This window comes from Sorex araneus, chromosome 1 (genome assembly GCF_027595985.1).
Source record: "Sorex araneus isolate mSorAra2 chromosome 1, mSorAra2.pri, whole genome shotgun sequence".
NCBI lineage: Eukaryota > Metazoa > Chordata > Mammalia > Eulipotyphla > Soricidae > Sorex > Sorex araneus.
Genome location: NC_073302.1, coordinates 340,086,860 through 340,104,233, shown reverse-complemented (window position 1 = coordinate 340,104,233; position 17,374 = coordinate 340,086,860).

Genomic DNA, 17,374 nt, shown 5'->3' with positions numbered 1-17,374 from the left:
GGAAAAGTATTCGCAATGCTCCCCTGTCCTTCACCAACTATAAGACCAAGATGACTGTCGTCCGACATCCTGATGGATCTATCACATTTTTCCAGAAGGGCAATAGAAAAGGTTACCCATGACTTCTACTTGTATCTCTTCCATAGCCACGTCCACCTACCCATGTAGGATGGATATGTCATTTTCAGTGGTCTCCCTTCTGAAATCTGACAAGCCATTTTGTCAGTAAAGAAGCATACAGCAACCAGTCCAGACCAGGTCAGACCTGAACACCTGAAGAATCTGCCACCAGTACTCATCAATACACTGGCTCGGAGCTTCACATGCTACCTGTCTGAATGCAAGGTTCCATTCCAATGGAAAAGCAGCAGGACTGTTCACTGTAAAAGAAGGGAGACATCCACAACATCAGCAACTATCTCCCGATATAACTCTTGTCCGTTGTCTATAAGTATTCATTCCAAGTATTCATTCGAGTCATCCTGAATAGGATTAGCAGAACACTAGACAAAGGACAACCATGCAAGCAAGCCAGGTTCCAAAAAAGATTTAGCATGATCAACCACATCCAAATGGTGTCCAAGCTCAGTGAGGTTTCACGAGAGTTCAAGATGCCGCTCTGTCTAACGTTCATTGATTTAAAGAAGAGCTTTGATTCTGTTGAGACTGAAGCAGTCATCGAAGCCCTAGCCAAAAAGAGCATTCAAAATCAAAATCAGGATCCTCTGTGAGTTGTATTACAGATTCATTCAATATCCTGATATTCACCAGGATATCACCATTCTACAAGGAAGTGATCATTGAAGTAAAGAGAGGGACTTGGCAGGGTGACACTTTTTTTAAAGTTTTATTGAATCATCGTGAGATAGTTACAAGCTTTCATGTTTGGATTACAATCACACAATGATCAAGCACCCATCCCTCCACCAGTGCACATTCCCCACCACCAATATCCCTGGTATACCTCCCCTTTACCACCCTTCCCCTGCCTCCATGGCAGACAATATTCCCCATACTCTCTCTCTACTTTTGAGCATTATGGCTTGCAACACAGACACTGAGAGGTCATCATGTTTGGTCCGTTATCTACTTTCAGCACACATCTCCCATCCCGACTGATTCCTCCAGCCATCATTTTCTTAGTGATCCATTCTCTATTCCATCTTCTTTCTCCTTTCTGCTCATGAAGCAGGCTTCTATCTATGGGGCAATCTTCCTGGCCCTTGTATCTACTGTCCTTGGGTGTCAGCCTCATGTGATGTTATTTAACCAAAACTCTTTGGTGCCACCCTCAAGAACTTCATGCAATGACTGAAACGGGAAGGAATGGGAGTGAAGATAGACTGTCGGCAACTACACCACCTCCGCTTCGCTGATGACACTGTTCTAATAACACTAAATATTAGCAAAGGGCATGAGTGCTGGCTGACTTTGACCGTGAGTGTAGAAAGGTCAGACTGCTGCTGAATCTCATGAAGACAATGTTTATGAGAAATGGACTAGTTCCTGACATTCCATTTGTTCTCAACGGAATGAACATCTTCGAATGCAGCAGTCTAGGTTGAGAGCTCAACATGACTAATGACCTGCACCTGAGTTATGCAGGGGGTAGAGAGTGGCATGGAACGCCTTCATGAGTGTCGAAGAAGTTGTTAAGAGGACGAAGAACCTCTGGCTTTGGGCACATCTTTTTTTTTTGTCTTGATTTTTAAAAAATTTTTTTATTAATGAATCACCGTGGGGGTACAGATACAGGTTTACATATTCTCGTGCTTGTGTTTCATCATATACAGCTTGAGTATCTATCCCTCCACCAGTAACCATTCTCCACTGATAACCCCATCATCCCAACCACCCCCTCCCACCCCATTCCCCTCCCCACCCCGCCTCTTTGGCAGAGCATTCCCCTCTGTTCCCTCTCTCCCTTTGGATGTTGTGGTTAGTAATGGAGGTCTTGGGTGGCCAATGTGTTTGGTCTATAGTCTGCTCCGTGCATGCCTCTCCCATCCTGAATGGGTCCTCCCACCACATTTTTGCTTGGTATTCCCTTCTCTATCTGATCTGCCCTTTCCCCCAGCATGTGAGGCTGGTCTCCAAGCCATGGAGCAAATCTGGTACTCATTTCTGTTATTCTTGGGTGTTAGACCTCCATTCTGTTATTTTATATTCCGCAGATGAGTGCAATTTTTCTATGTCTGTCTCTGTCTTTCTGACTCATTCCACTTAGCATGATACTTTCCATGTTGATCCACTTGTATGCAAAGTTCATGACTTCATTTTTTCTGACAGCTGCATAGTATTCCATTGCGTAGATATACCAAAGTTTCTTTAGCCAGTCATCTGTTTTTGGGCATTCGGGTTTTTTCCAGATTTTGGCTATTGTAAATAGTGCTGCGATGAACATAAATGTGCAGATGTCATTTTGGCTATATCTTTTTGCCTCTCCGGAGTATATTCCCAGAAGTGGTATTGCTGGGTCAAATGGGAGCTTGATTTCTAATTTTTTGAGGAGTGACCATATTGTTTTCCAGAACGGTTGAACCAGTCGGCATTCCCACCAGTAGTGTAGAAGGGTCCCTTTCTCCCCACATCCTCTCCAACAGTGGTTGCTTTTGTTCTTTTGGATGTGTGCCAGTCTCTGTGGTGTTAGGTGGTGTCTCATAGTTGATTTGATCTGCATCTCCCTGATGGGCACATCTTTCCTTTATTTTTTAATTTTTTTTATTAGAGAATCACTGTGATGTACAGTTACAAACTTATGAACTTTAGTGTTTGCATTTCACTCATACCCATCCCTCCACCAGTGCCCATTCTCCTCCACCAATGATCCCAGTATCCCTCTCACCACCTCCAACCCATCCCCCACCACCCCACCCTGCCTCTTTGGTAGGGCATTCCCTTCTGTTCTCTCTCCTTTGAGGTGTTGTAGTTTGCAATAGAGGTGTTGAGTGGTCTTCATGTTTGGTCTATAGTCTACTTTCAGTTCACATCTTCCAATCGGAATGGGTCCTCCCAACATCCTTTACTTGGTGTTCCCTTCTCTATCTGAGATGCCTTTTACCTCAGCATGTGAGGCCAGTTTCCAAGCTGTGGGGCAGACCTCCTGGTCCTTATCTCTACAACTCTTTGGTGTTAGTCTCCCACTCTGTTATTTTATATTCCACAGATGAGTGCAATTGTTCTATGTCTGTCTCTCTCTTTCTGATTCATTTCACTTAACATGATACTTTCCATGTTGATCCACTTATATGCAAATTTCATTAATTCATCTTTTCTAACAGCTGCATAGTATTCTTCCTGCACTAACATATGCCCCAGAGACCTGGGCTCTACAAAAACAGGATGAGAACGCTATTCGGGTTTCCCAAAGAGGAATCGAAAGAGCTATGCTTGGAATCATGTTTCACTCAAGTGAGAGAAAGAATCCAGAGTTCTGACCTCCATCGAAGATCAAGAATCAGGGACGCTGTTTCGTTTGACAAGGCGTCAACAACCAAATGGGCTGACCATGTAATTCGATTTGGAGACAACTGCTGGACTAGAGCTGTTACTGACTGAATTCCATGGGACGTCAAAAGAATGCGTGGCCACCCACCTACAAGACGGTCAGACTTCTTCTTCAAGACACTGAATGAACAGTTTGAGGCTCTTTGTGTTCCTGGAGCAAGCAGACATCATTGTGCTACGCTAACATACTACAGGGATGAAAGGAGATGTTACTGGAGCCTGCCTGAGCAAATCAATGAGCAATCGAATGTCAAGCGTTACAAGTAACTAAATCCCAGAAATAGACTATAGTCAATATTGGACTTTCAATTTAGTTCCATTGATATATCTCACTTTCCATAGCTCTTAATAATTTTAGTTTTAGTACTTCTTTTAGGAAGGAGGAGAGTGGGTCACATTTTGTGGTACTCAGGAGTTATTCCTGGCTCTGTACTCAGGAATGATCTTTGGTGGTACTCAGGGAACCATTATGTAGTGCCAAGAATCAAACTACAATCATCTTCATGTAAGGCAAGCACCAATAACCCCTATACTATTTCTCTAGCACTTTATACTAGATTGTTTTTTTTTGTTTGGGGACAAGATTCAACAGTGCTCAGGGCTTATTCCTGGCTCTGTGCTCAAGGGTCACTGATGGAGGTGATCATGGGACCATATGAGATGCCAGGGTTGAAATCTAAGTTTGGTTCATGTAAGGCAAATGCCTTATCTGCTATACCATTTAGCCCCAGATATTTTAATATGAGATATTTTAATATGTTTGTCTCCCCTCATCTCTTTTCTAAATATTTGACTTTTTCTTCATCTTATATAAACTTTAGTATCACTGCAACATTATCCCAAATTTTATTATAATTACATTTAAGTTGCAAAGTAATATTTTTATGTTAAATGAGAAAAATTTTGTTCATGCCTTTTAACATTATCTATTAATGTTTTGATGAAAATACGTAATTTTCTTCATGTAGTCATTGCAAATTCTGTTTGGTTCCCAGAAATTGAACATACTTCTATACTACATGAATGCGATTTTATTCATATATTTCTTAACAGTTTGTTTTTAGTGTAAATCTATGATGATTTGTATATTTATTTTCAGCTAACCAACCTTATTAAACACTCTTAAAGCTAGTAGTACTCCAAATCCTTTCAACAGATTTTGACGTTATCAGGAATATAGTTTGCAAATCACATCAATTTTGGAGGGCTTCTTGAGAGGTGCTTATCACCGTATCACTGACTCACTGTCATCCCATTGTTCTTCAATTTGCTCGAGCGGGTGCCAGTACCATCTCCACTCTTTCTAGCCCTGAGCTTTGAGCAGCCTCTCTTTACTCATCCTTCCCAACAGTGCTGCATTGGAGGCTCTTTCAGGGTCAGGGGAATGAGATCCATCATTGTCACTGTTTTTGGCATCTCAAATATGCCATGGGAAGTTTGCCAGGCTCTGCTGTGTGGGTGGGATACTCTCGGTAGCTTGCCAGGTTCTTTGAAAGGGAGAACTAGACAATAAGAGGTTATGCACTTCTTGAAGTGTTGTTTTATAGTCTCTGGATCTTGGCCATTGATGGGATTATTCGGCACCGGGAGCAATTTGTGGGTGTGACTGCCAAGCTACTGGAAAATGGGAGATCTGGGTGGAGGAGGCCCAGTCCCGATTCTAGCAGGCTTGGAGATCTCAGCCCCGGGTGCCACACACCTGGATTCTTCTGCCTGTTCCTTCATGTGTGAGGCTTGTCCAAGTATGTGGAGAGTGGCCTTGAGCATGGCTGTGGCTGGGTTCCAGAGGTCTTCAGCTGCTGAGGCTCTGCTCAGGGTGGGGAAAGAAACTCAATCCGCCCCCCTTTCCGAGGGGCCCCAGTGAAGACAGCCTGGAGTGGGGGGCAGGAGACTCTGCTAAGATTGTGCTAAGGGACCAGACTGCAGCTTGTGGAGACTCTTGGCCAACCAGAACATTGGCTCAATGCAAGGGCCTTCGATGAGTGCTGCTGGGAGACTGCAGTGTCACACATTATTCAGGCTATTCCATCAGTGTTGGTGCACTGCAAGTAATACTTGGGGGACCTAGTGGTGTCCCCCAAGTGATCAAAAGGGTCAGCTGCATGAAAGAAATATGCCTTAATCCCTGTGTTTCACTTCCAGCCCCAGCATCAACCTTTTTTTTCCCCAGTAGTGATGCTTGGTACTATTTTATTCTATTCCTGGGACTTTCAGAATACTATCAAATGACTAATAGTATGTCCCATATGCCCTACATTTAAATGAGACTATGACAATGCTTTATTATCTAAATAAAATTATGACTTCATTACATTAAAGTATTTTTTGCTTCAAGTTTACTAGTTGTGCCTGCAATTCATTATAGGTGGAAATCAAATTTTATAAAATCTTTGGCACATTTATCAAAATAATATAAGTATGCTTAGCTACTGGCATTGTTAGAGTTCATTTAAATTACATTAATGCTGAAATATCTTTGCATATCCTACATATTTTTTGATCATCCATAATTATCTTTTAATATCCTGTTGGATATAACTAGCAAATACTGGTACCCAAAATTTAGGGTCTAGAAGATGGTACGAGGGTAAGGTGTTTGCCTTCCACATGGCCCACCTGAGCACTACCAGAGTCATTTCTGAACACAGACTCTGGAGTAAGCTCTGAGCATAAGGTTTAGACTCAACCACACCCCCCAAACATTAGATTGACCTAATATTTTTGTATGTAATGATTTTTGTCATGTTTTGGGTTCAACATTGTAATAACTGGTCATTTAGGCAGGCCCCCACCTTTTATATGTTCCACAATAGCTTAAATAGCATATAAAGTATTTTTTAAATATTTTCCCATAAAATAATTTTGGAAGATAATTCTCTCATTGATTTTCAAATGTACCGATGCTTTCTAAATGATTGCTTTCTCAGTAGACTGTATCTGTATAATTTTTTGCTTTCTATTAATTCTATGCAAAATTGGTTTTTCGTTCTAATGTTTAAGTGATTGTTTGTACATTTACTTTTATTAGAATTATTCAATTTTTGAATCACAATCAGAAAATGAAGACTGTAAAACTCTAGTCTTTGAGATTTATAAAAGATTTCTTTGCAGCCAAGAACAAGATTTACTTTTAAAAATATAGCATGGATATTTTAAAAGAAGATATATTTCTATTTAGATAATGCATTACTGCATATATTAAGAGATAAGTTATATGCATAATTCAATTTGATGTCATGTCGGACTTTGTTGAACTTACATACTGGATAAGGGCAAGATTCTTCTTAGTGAATAGAATGGCCATATGTTTGTCCATTTTGAAATTTTTATTTGCCATTTTCATAGGATTCTTAGAAGTAAAAATCAACTTTCATAATTTCAACCCCATTTTTACCCAGAAATCTCCAGAAAAATTGTTATAAAATGCATATATCATAACATTTTTGCCTAAAATTATTTAAATGTTCCATTTTTTATTTATTCAATGACCTTTCCCTTGTTATTCTTTTTAAAAAAATTTTTTTTTGCTTTTTGGGTCATACCCGGCGAGGCACAGGGGTTACTCCTGGCTCTGCACTCAGGAATTACTCCTGGCGGTGCTCAGGGGACCATATGGAATACTGGGAATCGAACCTGGGTTGGCCAGGTACAAGGCAAATGCCCTAACTGCTGTGCTATTGCTCCAGCCCCTCCCTTGTTATTCTTAGGATAAGACATGGACTCCTTAAAATTGCTCCTTAAAATCAATAAATCCCAGGTCAGGTACCTGGTTTCTTCTTCTTCCTTCTTCCTTGCCACTTCTTAACTATTGGTAAATTCATTGGTCACAAGGGAAACTTTTAGCTTCCTTTTAGTCCCTTCCTTATCCCAGAATACTACTCCAAAGGCCCAAAATGTATTCCCTACCTCCTTTTATTTAGTTAAGTTCCAATTTTCCAATAGGACTTAGCTTAACTACTACCTTCCACACTAAGAGTAAAGTTTTTGTAACAAACTCTGTAATCCAGTTTATCTATCACTACTATATTTGAAATTTCCCTCATTGTTCCTTCTTTCCAATTAGGTTGTGAGTTCCATTGCCTAGAGCCTGAATGACCTGTTCACTGTGTTGGGATCTGTCTCTCATAAAGACTCCGTAAAACTGTGCTAAGGTGAGAACAGCTAGATTGGCCCTAATTCCATTCTAAGTCTGTGCTTATTATCATGGACTTGGCTAAAGTGAGCTTTCAAGTTAAAGCCTTATAAAAACAGCAATTATAACTGACATTTTTGAGTACTCACCATAATTCAGGCACTAAACATAAACACTAGAATTAAGGACATGTGACCAGTATAGAAGGATAGGATTCCATGCTCAGAAGGTATTCCTGTACTTATAATGCTCCATAGGCGCCATCTTGACATTTGTGTCTTGTAAGTAAAACCTGATGGAGCTTGTATTTGTGGTTTTTTGAAGCCTCAGCTCATAGGTGACTTTACCTTTCTTCATGTCCTTCTCTCAGATGCGTTCTCAAGTTTAGTGCTGCCCCTACTGACAAGGGGAGAATTGGAACTAGGCATTTGTATACTGCATAGCATATGAGGCAGAGCCCTAGGTACCTGTGAGAATTTACATTTTTCTGCAAGAATCTCTGTTGTCCTTGGAAGACCAATATTAAATTTCAAATAAAAACTACCAAAATGAGTTGATAGACAATAGAAAAAAGAGAGAAAAAACACATTTTTTTCTGTATTTTCACCAAGGAGCACTACATTTTCATTTTTCACAGGAAACTCAAAAATTATGAAGTTTTGCCATTGTGTTTCTTATTTCAATAAAAAGAAACCAGAGCCAATGGTATTTTTTGTGGTGACTCAGTGAAAATGAAAGAGATAACCTTTATGAGAAAAACGAGCCTTGTTTCTTTACGAATATAATGCTAGAGGGATAGGAGAGATAGAAAAGTAATTCAGACACATGCCTGGGACTCCACCAACATTAGTTAAGTCACCATTACTGAGTTTTGTTTCCTCCTGGACCCCTCTGCAACACTGAGCCGTAATACCTTTGAATCCCCCTATAAAAATCACAACAAATATAGTACTAGATTTTAGCCCATTCTTCCAGTTAAGTCAGATGCCTGTATATAGAACAAGAAGCATTAAATCATCTTTAATGGCCATGGAAAAAAATGGGGAATAAAATCTACCCATTGTAGGGGCTGGAGCAATAGCACAGCTGGTAGGGCATGTGGCCTTGCATGCGGCCAACCCGGGTTTGATTCCCAGCATCCCATATGGTCCCCTGAGCACCGCCAGGGGTGATTCCTGAGTGCAGAGCCAGGAGTAACCCCTGTGGATCGCCAGATGTGACCCAAAAAGAAAAAAAAAATCTACGCAGTGTAACAGGATTCCTAGGAATTGCATCAGTTGCAAACCCATTCTGTTCTTAACCTCTTGTCCTCTAAGCTAACATGCTGGAGAAGTGCATCTAATGAGAAATATGTCTTAAGGTTCTTTGAAATATATAATTTCCAGAATTTACCTAATACCCTCAAAGGTAGTGGGACAAACTCTGGGAACTAAATTATATGTTTAAATCTTCAAATTCTTATTATACCCAAACCTAGAAAATTATTGTTATGCTATAGAAATTCTGGTGAGTCTTTATAATGCAGAGCTTAAGACAGGAAAGATAGTATTGCAGGTAAAGTGCTTGCCTAGAATGCATTGCCCCAGGATTCCATGCCCAATACCTCACAGATTTCTCTGAGCCCTGTCAGGAGTGATCTTTGAGTGTAGAGTCAGAAGTTAAACCTGTGGCCCCCAAATCAAAAGAATAATTAGTTAATTAATTAAATGCAGGACCCCTACAAAGAAGTGTCTTTACATTTTAAAGGACAAAATAAAAAATATTTTGATTTGCAGAAATAGATTCTGACTGGCAGAAATGGGAAAGAAAATCCCAGTCCAAGCCAGAAGAAATACATGGCCAAATGTACAGCTGATTTTGTTGATTTTGGTTTTTCGGTATACTCTATTTACTCATTATTTTTCAAATCATATCTCTCTGTGTCTATTTTCATATGTTTTTCTAAACGGAAAGGCAGATAGAAAAAAACACCCTCCAAAATTTTTTTATCTGCATAATGTAGTTTCTAGTAAAAAAATTCATGCAACCATCTATCAAAAAATACTAGAATTTGAACCAAATAAAAGAAAACAATATTATCATATGAAATAAATAATTCTGATCTGTGAATCCTGACAGGATGAAGCCCTTGAGATGAATCATATTATCCTGCTAGTTTTCTTCTCTGGATTATTAACTAGGTCTATACAGATGGAGAGGAGGCCTAACAAGATCAAGCAGAGTGCTGAGCTGAAGAGATGAAGAGTGGAGTTTAGAGAAGCTGAGACATCTTGTATTTATGACAAAGAGAAAATACACAACATAAGAACTCTAGAAATCAGCATAAATCTAAAAGGCAGTCTTGGTTTATACAAATTTTCTTACGTGAGACATAAGTATCTACAATTCGAGGCATTAAAAATATACCTGGGAAATGAAATCAGAACAACTACTGAAGTCCACAAAGAGACATCTGAGTTATAATCTACCATAGTTAATAGATATCAGTAACAAGGAATTATTCAAGGTAGCAGACAGTTATTTTTAGAAGTAGAATTGTATTAACCCTCGTATAAAAACTAATTGACAAATAAAATTAATTAGTTGTTAAGTCCAAAGAAAATAACTCCCAGAATGACCACCAGCTGGGAGCTCTTTGGCACTATTGAGGCAACATGGGAAGATGCCGTCGTTGACAACATCGACAAGGAATATGATCCACTGGTTCAGCACCTCCATGATTGTGCAAAAAATGCCAAGTGGGAAAGCCACAAACAGACGCCTGTCTTCGGAAACTCTTGAGCTTATTCGCCAACGTGGTTTGGAATGAGCCTCAGGCAACCACAAGCTAACGTCCGAGCTCGCAAAGCTGTGCAGAGAAGCTATAAAGGAAGACCTCAAAGAGAGAAGAGCAGCAGTGTTGGCCGATGTGGCAGAAGCCGGGAAAAATATTCACAATGCTCGCCTGTCCTTGGCCAACTACAAGACCAAGATGACTGCCCTCCGATGTCCTGATGGATCTATCACATCTTCCAGAAGGGCAATGGAGAATATTATTCATGACTTCTACTCAGATCTCTTTGACAGCCATGTTCACCTGTCCACATACTAAATTCCGCAGGATGGATATGTCGTTCCTAACGAAATCCGTTCCAAAACCTGACATGCCATTTTGCCAGTAAAGACGCGTACAGCACTCATCCCAGACAAGGTCAGACCTGAACACCTGAAGAATCTGCTGCCAGTACTCATCAATAACTGGTTCAGCTCTTCACATGTTACCCGTCTGAGTGCAAGGTTCCGTCCCAATGGAAAACCAGCAGGAACATTCTGTTGTACAAGAAGGGAGACATCACCAACTATCACCCAGTCTGCCTGTTATCCGTCGTCTACAAGTTGTTCACTCAAGTCATCCTGAATAGAATAGGCAGAGCACTAGATGAAAGACAACTATGCGAGCAAGCTGGGTTCCAAAAAGTGTTCTGCAGGATTGACTATACCCACAAAGTGACCAAGCTCATTGAAGTTTGGTGAGAGTTTAAGATGCCGCTCTGAGAGTTTAAGATGCCGCTCTGTCTAACATTCATCGACTTAAAGAAGGCCTTCAATTCTGTTGAGACTGAAGTGGTCATCAAAGCCCTAGCCAAACAGGGTGTTCAAACTCAGTATATCAAGATCCTCTGCAAGCCGTATTACAGATTCACCACCAGGATCTCACCATCTACAAGGAAGTGATCATTGACATAAAGGGAGGGGTTCGGCAGGGTGATACCATTTCACCAAAACTCTTCAGTACCACCCTCGAGAACATCATGCAATGACTGGAATGGGAAGAAATGGGAGTGAAGATAGACGGTCTGCAATTACACCACCTCTGCTTCACTGATTACATGGTTCTCATAATGCCAAACATTAGCCAAGCAGCACAAATGTTGGCCGACTTCAATTGTGAGTGTGGAAAGTCAGACTGGAAAGGTCGGACATCAGCAAAATGATGTTTGTGAAAAACAAACTAATCCCTGACGTTTCATTTGCTCTCAATGGAATGAACATCTCCGAATGCAGCAGCTACGTGTACTGGGTCAAGAACTCAACATGAGGAACAACTTGGTGCCAGAACTGTGCAGGATAAAGAGAGCAGCGTGGAACAACTTCAGGAGCATTGAAGAAGTGGTTAAGATGATTAAGAACCTCTGGCTCCAGGCACATCTTTTGGATTCCACCATTCTTCTTGCACTAACATATGCCTCAGAGACATATGTTTTCCCTAAGCAAATAGGATGAGAACACTATTCGCGTATCGCAAAGAGGAATCTAAAGAGCCATGATAGGAGTATCATGTTTCACTCAAGTGAGAGAAGGAATCTGGAGTTCGGACCTCCATCAACAGTCAAGAATAAGGGATGCTGTCTCGTTTGCCAAGGCATCAAAAATCAGATGGGCTGGACATGTAATGCGGTTCAGAGACAACCGCTGGACATCAAAAGACCAAGTGGCCGCCCACCAATGAGATGGTCAGACTTGAAACTTTCAAAACCCTGAATGAACGATTTGAGGCTCTTCCTGTTCCTGGAGCAAGCAGATATTATTGGGCTACACTAGCACATGACAGGGACAAATGGAGATGTTATTGGCACTCGCTCTAGCAAATCGAAGATCAACGGGATGACAAGTGATACAAGTTAAGTCCAAAACTCACCAAAAGAAAAATAATCATATATCAAACAATGTTTCATATACATTATTCAGCATGGAATAAAATTACTAAATACACAAAGAAATATAATTTATTTATTATGAGAAAGATAAACAAATAAAATAAGGTATATTTTATTAATTAAGTATATCAATAAATATATACCTATAATTATAAACAACATGATATTCACTGTCACTGTCACTGTCATCCTTTTGCTTATCGATTTGTTTGAGTGGGCACATTCGAGACGTTCGAGAGTAACATCTCTCATTGTGAGCCTTGTTATTGTTTTTGGCATATCGAATATGCCATGGATAGCTTGTCAGGCTCTGCCGTGTGGGCTCCATACTCTCCGTAGCTTGTGGGATCTCTGAGAGGGGCAGAGGAATCAAACACGGGCCACCGTGCTATTGCTCCAGCCCAACATGATATTAGGTAAAAATTATTTGAAAATAATTATTATAAATGTATTTACAATTTTAAAAAAAAATTTTAATTTTTTTATGAGATCAGTTTACAAAGCTTTCAGGTTTAAGTCTCATACAGTGATCAAACGCCCGTCCCTTCACCAGTGCACATGTTCCACCACCAAGAACCACAGTATACTCCCATTCCCCACCCTGACTGTGTGGCAGATGATTTTCACTTTACTCTCACTTTACTTTGATTACATTCAATGTTTTGACAGAAAAGCCACTATTCTTATTTGGAATTCCCCCCCCCCACAATCAGACCTGCTGAAAAGGCATCATTTGATAATTTGTTTTCTATTGCTGATAGTGAAGAGCATACGATTTTGAATTTCTGGTATTTTAGTAATTAAGTCCAGAGTGATTTCTGCCAGAAGCTTCTGGATTTCAAATTTGGTTTGTGTGCCTCTGGGATCATGGCCATTCAGGAGCAGAGGAGCCATTTGTGGGCGGCCGCTCAGGGTCTCATCTGGATGGGAAGCAGCGCCGCTACCACCCCCCATCCCAAGATTTCCCACACAACAAGTCGTACCTCTGTCCAGTGGGCTCTGATAGATGGCGGTCACCATGCCACCGCCACCTAAAGGAAGGGCCAAGGGACAAAAACCTTTCCCCTCCTGGGGCAGCACAGGGCTGTAGCTTAGTTCACAGTTTAGAGGCATTTCTACAAGAACCCGCTGGGTTCCAAAATTGGTTTGTGTTCTCTGGGGCTCTCTTTATAGTTTTGGGCATATTTTGCTTGGATATTCAACACCACCATTCAAGCCTGCCTTCTAGGGGCAGATGCTAGATCATCTATTTTCCACTGCTCATTTTGTTTATCAAGAAAGGTCCTGAGGCCTCTTAAACCAGATTCCATCTGGAGAAGGTGGGGAGACTGCACCTCCTCCATCTGGGGCACCCCAGTGATATCAGCTCAGTTTGGGGCCCAGAGCATTCTCTGGTGCTGTGTTGCCCACCTGCCAGGATTCTTCACTGCTGAGTACAGCAAGATCTGTATTCACAAATTTAAGGGAAAGTATGGACATAACGAGGAATAACCTGAAAACTATAAAATAATCAAATTGAAAATCTTAGTGTCAAATATTTATGAAATGTATAATTCACTAAAATTAATTCACTTAAATTAATCTACGTTAGGCCCGAAGAAGAAAAGCTAAGCAAGTATGAAGTTATACCAATGAACACCATCAAAATGGAGGCATTTAGAGAATAATAATAAAACAATTTATCAGATTCTTAATGAGAATGTATAAAATAGCTTATATGAATTATTATAATTCCAGAAGATATTGGGGAGGAAATAACAATTTTTTTAAATGTTGTGTTCTACATTTGATGAAAAACGTAAGTAGACCAAAGTTGCTCAAACACTTCAAGAAAAAAGTAATACAAAAGTCATGCCAAGACCACAAAAGGGCCATAAATTTATTAGAGGGGGTAAGTCACTTTCCTTGCTGCCACGATCTCTGATCATTTCTGGATGTGATCCCATTCCACCACCACCCAAATAGAGAAATTAGAGGAGAGCAAAGATAGCTGAGCAAATTTGAGCAAAAGGAATTGAGTAAATTTCACAAATTTATTAGTAGAAATGTAGGTCAGAATACAAATCAAATGATATTTAATAAGATAGATAAAAACAACTAAACAAATCTCAATCTAGAACTCTTCATACAGTAAATTCAGATTAAAAAGTCTAGACTAACAAAAATTAGTTCCTTTTCAGCAGAACTACATCTCCAAAAATATAAAATGTAATTCTTCAGAATGAAGGAAAATGCATGTCAATGTAAAAGATTCAATTTTAGCAAAATGGCATTTATGAAGATAAATATGAAAAGTATTTACCTATTACCCTTTTCAAAAATTACTTAAAATTATAAGAATAATAATTATTACCATAAGAGTAGTAATATGGAGAGAAAAAGTATGTGACAAATTAATGAAAGAAGAGAATCTCCCTTTTATGGGTAATTGTTTTATTATCGAGTTATAATTAGCAGAGTATACAATCTTCCCATTTCAATTATGTAACTCACTGGCCTTTTATGTATTTATAGAGTTGTACAACGATCACCGCAATCAATTTTAAAAATTTCTATCACATCAGAAAGATCCCCCATCCTTTAATTATCGCCTCTTACCCTTTGTGTCCCAATCCAGCCCTAAGTACCCACTAATCTATTTTATGTCTCCACAGCTTTCTTTATAATGGCCATTCATATGTGTCTACAATCATATCACATTTGGCCTTTCATGATTCAATTCATTCAACCTAGCACAACATTTTTAAGATCTGTTACTAACATAGCATGTAACATCGTATTTTATTTTTTTATTGCCAAATATATTTCACTGTTGAGATATATTACATTTCACTTATCTACTCATTAGTTGATAGAAATTAGGCTTGTTTTCACTAGTTTCAAATTTGGCTAGTTTTAACTTTTGAAATAATTCTAGAAAAATTTTTCAGAAGTTTTAAACAAACATGTATTTTCTGTTTTCTTGACTACAGAAAAATGATATAGTGCTTCTACACTTAACCTTTTGAGGAACTGCCAGACTATTTCTAAAGCAACAGCACCATTTTATACTCCTACCAAAAGCATATGAGAATTCTAATGACTCCACACCTTCACCATATCTTGCTAATGTTGGGGCTTTTCCCCACTTGTAGACATCCTGTCAGTTGTAAAAGAAATGTCATTTGTAATTTTTGTTAATTTTTCTCTTATGATAATGCTTGGCACCATCCAATGTGCTTATTAGCCTATATAAGCTTTTGTAAAGAAATATCTATTTAGAACATTTGCTCATTTTAAATATGATTCTACATCTTATTATAACTGAATTTAAGAGTTATTTTGAGAGTATACATTTTTAGGTTCTTGAATTGTATATGATTAGAAAAGAGACTGGGATAAGTTAAAGGTGTCCATTTTAAATTATAGAATTAAAATTATAACAAGAACCAAAACACTTTCCCAATAAGCATATAAAAGAAACATCAGAAAAGAATTAGTAATTGTAAAGAAAGCATAAAAGGCAGAAACAAGGAACAAATGCATCTGGAACAAATAGGGAAAAAAGAAAAAGGCAGATCTAAGCAATTTTAAATTTAAACTCAGCTTTAACATGTATTGAAAAATATATGAAGTGGGTAAGTCTTGAGCATTTCAAAGAAAAAGATTGTTAGAATGTGTAAAAGGAGCAAGAGCTAACTAGATATGCCTAAAAGAACCATATTTTTTAAGAAAAGGGGTGAAAAAACGCTAGAAGTTAATGGATGGAAAAAGCTGTCTCTTCAAATTCTGATCACAGTAATACTGAAATGGTTATATTAATATCAAAGTAGGCATCAGTAAAAAATGTATAATTGCTTTACCAGTGTTTTTCACAATGTTGAAAGAGTCAATGCATGAAAGTGACACAGTAATCTTAAATGTGTATGCTCCAATAACAGAGCTTCAAAAATACATCGTTTTCAAGAACTGAAAGTAATAACAGACAAATCCATAATTGCATCTGGATCACTTAATTCCTTATCTGTAGTCAGAAGAGTTAGAATAAAAAAGAGTAGTAATCATACAAAAAATGAAAACTATGTTATCAACCAACTTTATATTCCACTCAACAGTTATAGAATAAGCACTTTTCAAGAGTACAAGAAAATGTTACCCCCAAAAAACATTCAATAGGCCACAAAAACATTCAGAAATGCAACCGTGTTGAAATCATATACAACATGAACTATGACCACATGGGAATAATAAAAATTCAATAATATAAATTCACTAATATTTAGAAATCAAGTGGCACACATAAGAAAAGGGAGATAATTTAAAATAACTAGCAATATTAGTAATATAATACTTAAATTATAATAAAGCAAATCCTTCTAAGATTGATTGATATTAAATCTAAATATAACAGAGAATGGGACGTTCCTAGTTCTAAGATGTAAATAACTTGAAAGTCATCACTTTTACAAGAATGAGCTATGTCTGAAACATTGCCATCCATCTCGCCCGGGTTTGATTCCCTGAACCTCACGTGGTCCCCTGGGTCTTGCCAAGAGTGATCTTTGAGCTCCAAACCTGGAGTACAATTTGGTGTAGACCCTTCCCCCAAATACGAAAACATACATATTTTTTTAAGTGAAAGAGCAAAACCTTTACTACTCAAACAAAACTGGAACAAACAAGTTCTTCAAAGTGGAGGAAAAGGATTTAGGTCATTAATTTGGGTGTACCTTAACCCAGTCCATTCAGATTGCTATGACAAAGCATCACAGACCCAGTAGCTTACAAACAACAGAAATGTATTGATCTGAAAGGAGGAAATGAATAATCAGATCTGCCTTCTTTGGGATTGCAGACTGCCAACTTTCCTGCATCCTCACCTGGTGGCAGAGGTAAGGCTGTTCTGTGAGAACTGGTCTGCTTATTAGTGAGCACTTATAAGAAGAACAAGCCTCTGGTTCCACGACCCAGATTTCACAGATTTCACCTGGAGAGTTAGGATTTCAACATATTCATTGGAGAAAGGACACAAACATTTAGACCACAACTTACATAAGTT